We start from the raw sequence: 6,741 nt of genomic DNA, 5'->3' as shown, positions 1-6,741 counted from the left end.
TCTAGATGAACATAAGAATAGCCATATTGTCATACCATCTGGCAGTCGCTTTTTCAAGTACATAAGTATTGCCACACTGGGACAGACCCAAGATCCATCAAGCCCAGCATTGTTTCCAATAGTGGCCAATCCAGGTCACAAATACCTGTCAAGATCCCCAAAAAGTTCAATACATTTTATGCTGCTTTTCCCAGAAATAAGCAGTGGATTTTCCCCAAGTCAATTTAATAATGGTCTATGGACTTTTCCTTTAGGAAGCCATCCAGACCTTTTTTTAAACCCCGCTAAGCTAACCGCCTTTACCACATTCCCTGGCAATGAATTGCAGAGTTTAATTACACGTTGCGTGAAGACACTTTTTCTCTGATTCATATTAAATTTACTGCTTTGTAGCTTCATTGCAACCCCTAGTCCTAGTGTTTTTGGAAAGAGTAAACAAACGGTTCATGTCTACCCGTTCCACTCCACTCATTATTTTATAGACATCTATCATGTCTCCACTCAGCCGTCTTTTCTCCAAGCTGAAGAGCCCTAGCCACTTCAGCCTTTCCCAGTGGCGTACCAAGGGGGGGGGCGGTCCGCCCCGTGTGCATGCCGCTGGGGAGGTTACTTCCTGTTCCGGGGCAGAGGGAGCAGCAGCCAGGGAACGAGCGGACTCAGAGCCAACAGGCACGCGGCACGCCCCCAGCAGGTAAAAATGCACCTGGGGGTGTGTAATTTTGCCACTATATCTTTTTTTGAGTTGTGGCGACCAGAATTGAACACAATATTCGAGGTGCAGTCGCACCATGGAGCGATACAAAGGCATTATAACGTCCGCGCTTTTGTTTTCCATTCCTTTCCTAATAATACCTAACATTCTATTTGCTTTTTTAGCTGCCGCAGCACACTGAACAGAGGGTTTCAACGTATCATCAACAACGACACTGACATCCCTTTCTTGGTCGGTGACTCCTAACCTGGAACTTTGCATTACGTAGCTATAGTTCGGGTTCCTCTTTCCCACATGCATCACTTTGCACTTGCTCACATTAAATGTCATCTGCCATTTAGACTCCCAGCCTCCCAGTCTCGTAAGGTCCTCTTATAATTTTTCACAATCCTCTTGTGATTTAACAACTTTTTTTTTTTTTTTAATTTCTTTATTATATTTTAACATAATAAGTACATCTCCACATATTTGCAACGCTCAACATATGTGTAACATATTTATCTCTTCTTCTATAACAATATTTGCAAATAAACTCTTAACAATCCTTCCCCCATTCCTCCCCCCCCCCTTTCTTAATGTGGTGATTTACATGTTTCTCTCATCTGTTCATAAGGTTGCCAAATTTGTTGAAACCTATGTAACTGGCCTTTTCTCAATGCGGTCAGTTTCGCCATCTGATGCAGATAATCAAGTTTATGCTTTACTACTTGAATATGTGGCACCTCTATCTGTTTCCATGCCCTTGCCACTGTCATTTTGGCTGCTGCAAAAATCTGGCTAGCCATTTTATGTTGGTGTATCTTACATTTTCCCGGTCGGAAGTGTAAAAGGCAATATTCCGCCCGATTTGGATATTCTATCTTTGTAACTTGGTATACCATTGCTCGAATCTGAGTCCAAAATGCCTGTATCTTGGGACATTCCCACCATACATGCATAAATGTACCTCTATTACCACATTCCCTCCAGCAGTTCGGTGATATCTTATGGTATATTTTTTGTAGTCTATCTGGTGTATAGTACCACCAGTACCATATTTTATAACCATTCTCAGCCACTGACTGAGTGATAGAGGTCTTCAATAAATATCTAATTCCCCTCATCCAGCATTCTCTTGTAAAGGTTTGTTGTAAGGCCCCCTCCCATCGTCTAATATAATGATCTTGAGGGTTGGACATTTTTAATAGTGCCTTATATAATCTTGTCACTCCCCCTTTGCCCCCTCCTCCCTTAATTGCCCTTTCTAGCGCTGTTTCTGTAAGTTCCAGTTCTTCCCCTGCCCGTCTTTTTATGTAGTTCCGCAGGCTATGATAATATGCCATGTCCCGTTCTTCCAACTCATATTCCTCTTTTAATTCTTCAAAATTTTTGATTTCTCCATTATTCCATACCTGGCCTAACATATATAGCCCCTTACGAGCCCAACTTTTATATACATTGTCTGATTCTCCTAGCGGAAACCCCGGAGCCCCACATATAGCCATTTGTAAAAAATATCTCCTCTCCGGAAACATCTTTCGTCGTATCCGTAGCCATGTCTCCAGTAAGAGACCAATCCCCACTGGCACCCTTTTAGTTAGAGACAGAATTTCAGTCCCCTTCCTCCATAGTATATCTCCTACATAGCAGGTACCCATCCATGAACGTTCCCAGTGTAGCCATTTTTTATTGTTTCTAGGAGTCCATTCCGCTAATATTCTTAATTGGGCTGCCTGATAATATAAATGGAAATTTGGTACTCCCATCCCACCCTCCACGGGCAGCTGAAACATCATATCCCTATTTACCCTGGGGGGTCGCTTCCTCCAGATGTAGGCAAACATTTTCCTATTTAGTTGTTGGAAGAACTTTTGTGGGATAGGTATCGGGATGGCCATGAACAAGTATAATATCTTTGGTAAGAGTATCATTTTTATAGCATGGATTCTTCCCAGCCATGATATAGTAAGTCCTTCCCATCTATCCACTTCCTCAAACAGTTCTTTGACTTTTTTGGGATAATTTGCTTGATATAGTCCCCCTATTTCCGGGGTAATCTGTATCCCTAGATAGCGAATTGACTTATTTGCCCATGTGAACGGAAACATCTGTTATCTCTTGTACTTCCCTAGGCGGCGTTGTGAGATTTAATATTTCTGATTTATTTAATTTTAAATCCTGAGACCCTTCCATAGTTTGTCATCACCTTCATTGTCTCTTGTATTGATTGTGATGGATGAGTTAATGTCATCGGCAAAAAGCATTATTTTGTGCTCCCTCTGCCCCCGTACTACTCCCCTTATATCTTTGTGTGCCCGTATTATCCTAGCTAGGGGTTCGATTGACAATGCAAATAGTAGTGGTGAAATTGCACATCCTTGCCTTGTGCCTCTGTGCAACTCTAATATGTTAGTATCCTGCTTATAATCGAATGAGAAAAACGCCCAAGTTCCGACCTAAATCGGGAGATGGACGTTTATCTCACAAAAACGAATAAAGCGGTATAATCGAAAGCCAATTTTTGGACGTTTTCAACTGCAATCCGTCGCGGATGCGGACAAAGTTGATGGGGGCGTGTCAGAGGTGTGGCGAAGGCGGAACTGGGGCGTGGTTATCTGCCGAACAGAGATGGGCGCATTTCACCGATAATGGGAAAAAAGTATGCGTTTTTAGCTAGAATTTAGGACACTTTTCCTGGACCCTGTTTTTTCACGAATAAGGCCCAAAAAAGTGCCCTAAATGACCAGATGAAAACTGGAGGGAATCGGGGATGACCTCCCCTGACTCCCCCAGTGGTCACTAACCCCCTCCCACCACAAAAAATGAAGTTTCTCAACTTTTTATTTTCACCCTCAAATGTCATACCCAGCTCCCTGACAGCAGTATGCAGGTCACTGGAGGAGTTGTTAGGGGGTGCAGTGGACTTCAGGCAGGTGGACCCAGGCCCATCCCCCCTACCTGTTACAATTGTGCTGCTTAATGCTTATTAGTCGTCCAAACCCCCCAAACCCACTGTACCCACATGTAGGTGCCCCCCTTCACCCCTTAGGGCTATAGTAATGGTGTAGACTTGTGGGCAGTGGGTTTTGAGGGGGATTTGGGGGGCTCAACACACAAGGGAAAGGTGATATGCACCTGGGAGCTCTTTTACCTTTTTTTTTGTTTTTGTAAAAGTGCCCCCTAGGGTGCCCGGTTGGTGTCCTGGCATGTGAGGGGGACCAGTGCACTACGAATCCTGGCCCCTCCTACGAACAAATGCCTTGGATTTATTCATTTTTGAGCTGGGCGCTTTCATTTTCCATTATCGCTGAAAAACAAAAACGCCCAGCTCACACATTGTTGAATAAAACATGGGCGTCTATTTTTTCCCAAAATACATAAGTACATAAGTACATAAGTAGTGCCATACTGGGAAAGACCAAAGGTCCATCTAGCCCAGCATCCTGTCACCGACAGTGGCCAATCCAGGTCAAGGGCACCTGGCACGCTCCCCAAACGTAAAAACATTCCAGACAAGTTATACCTAAAAATGCGGAATTTTTCCAAGTCCATTTAATAGCGGTCTATGGACTTGTCCTTTAGGAATCTATCTAACCCCTTTTTAAACTCCGTCAAGCTAACCGCCCGTACCACGTTCTCCGGCAACGAATTCCAGAGTCTAATTACACGTTGGGTGAAGAAAAATTTTCTCCGATTCGTTTAAATTTACCACACTGTAGCTTCAACTCATGCCCTCTAGTCCTAGTATTTTTGGATAGCGTGAACAGTCGCTTCACATCCACCCGATCCATTCCACTCATTATTTTATACACTTCTATCATATCTCCCCTCAGCCGTCTCTTCTCCAAGCTGAAAAGCCCTAGCCTTCTCAGCCTCTCTTCATAGGAAAGTCGTCCCATCCCCACTATCATTTTCGTCGCCCTTCGCTGTACCTTTTCCAATTCTACTATATCTTTTTTGAGATACGGAGACCAGTACTGAACACAATACTCCAGGTGCGGTCGCACCATGGAGCGATACAACAGCATTATAACATCCGCACACCTGGACTCCATACCCTTCCTAATAACACCCAACATTCTATTCGCTTTCCTAGCCGCAGCAGCACACTGAGCAGAAGGTTTCAGCGTATCATCGACGACGACACCCAGATCCCTTTCTTGATCCGTAACTCCTAACGCGGAACCTTGCAAGACGTAGCTATAATTCGGGTTCCTCTTACCCACATGCATCACTTTGCACTTGTCAACATTGAACTTCATCTGCCACTTGCACGCCCATTCTCCCAGTCTCGCAAGGTCCTCCTGTAATCGTTCACATTCCTCCTGCGACTTGACGACCCTGAATAATTTTGTGTCATCGGCGAATTTAATTACCTCACTAGTTATTCCCATCTCTAGGTCATTTATAAATACATTAAAAAGCAACGGACCCAGCACAGACCCCTGCGGGACCCCACTAACTACCCTCCTCCACTGAGAATACTGGCCACGCAATCCTACTCTCTGCTTCCTATCTTTCAACCAGTTCTTAATCCATAATAATACCCTACCTCCGATTCCATGACTCTGCAATTTCTTCAGGAGTCTTTCGTGCGGCACTTTGTCAAACGCCTTCTGAAAATCCAGATATACAATATCAACCGGCTCCCCATTGTCCACATGTTTGCTTACCCCCTCAAAAAAATGCATTAGATTGGTGAGGCAAGACTTCCCTTCACTAAATCCGTGCTGACTTTGTCTCATCAGTCCATGTTTTTGTATATGCTCTGCAATTTTATTCTTAATAATAGCCTCCACCATCTTGCCCGGCACCGACTTCAGACTCACCGGTCTATAATTTCCCGGATCTCCTCTGGAACCCTTCTTAAAAATCGGAGTAACATTGGCTACCCTCCAGTCTTCCGGTACTACACTCCGCCCCTTCACGGACCCGTTCTTGGAGATAAACGCCCATGGAGATAGGCGTTTTCGTTCAATTATGCCCCTCCATGTGTCCCATTTATCTTTAATACCGCCATCGGTTTCGTGTATAATAGGCGCAGCCATGTCATAAATCATCCCTCTATACCTATCTGACGTATTACTGTAAAGAGAAACTCCCAATCTACACGATCAAATGCCTTTTCAGCATCGACCGAGAATATTATTGTTGGTGTTTTTTCATCCTGTATTTGTTGTATGATGTGCAACAGTGTCCGAGTATTGTCGTGTGTTTGACGTCCCCTAATGAAGCCAGCCTGGTCTTCATGTACCAATCGTGGCATTACCTTGGTAAAAATCTTATAGTCCGTGTTCAGGAGAGATATTGGCCGGTAGGAGCCACACTGTAACGGATCTTTACCTGGCTTTAGGAGTATGGTCACTTCAGCCATCCTCCATGAGTATGGCAACTCTTGTGCCTCCTCGAAGGAGGCAATAGCTTTCAGTAGTACAGGGGCTAGTATTTTTGCAAATCTTTTATAAAATCTAGAAGGGAAGCCATCCGGCCCAGGGGATTTGTTGTTTGGCAAATCTGCTATTGCTTCTTCTATCTCTTCTAAAGTTATGGCCTTTGATAAAGCTTCCTGCTCCCTTCCAGTCACTCTAGTCATCCCCAGGTCCCGTAAGTATTGTTCCATGTCCTCCCTTGATGTATCATGTTCTGCTTGATATAGCTGATTATAGAAATCCCAAAATACCCCTGCCATTTCCTCTGTTTGTGTTATTAGCTCCCCTGAGAGGTTGTGTATGCCATGTATATAATTGCGCTGTGCCTGTTTTTTAAGCTTATTGGCCAGTAATCTGCTTGTTTTATTTCCAAATTCGTAATACTCCTGTTATACTTGTTCTAACTGTCCGGCTATATCCGCCAGTTGTATTTCATTAAGTTGTGCTTTAAGTTGGCGTATTTCTTCTGTTTTTTTACTATCTGTTGGGTCTTTCTTATGCATGTTCTCTAGTTTCGTTATTTGTTTCCGTAAATTAGTTTCTGCCTCTGTTTTTTTCTTATTGATATAGGCTTGCTTCGCTATACATTGGCCCCTAATAACTACTTTCAGACCCTCCCAT

Source organism: Microcaecilia unicolor, chromosome 10 (genome assembly GCF_901765095.1).
Source record: "Microcaecilia unicolor chromosome 10, aMicUni1.1, whole genome shotgun sequence".
Taxonomy (NCBI): Eukaryota; Metazoa; Chordata; class Amphibia; order Gymnophiona; family Siphonopidae; genus Microcaecilia; species Microcaecilia unicolor.
This window is presented reverse-complemented; position numbering follows the sequence as displayed.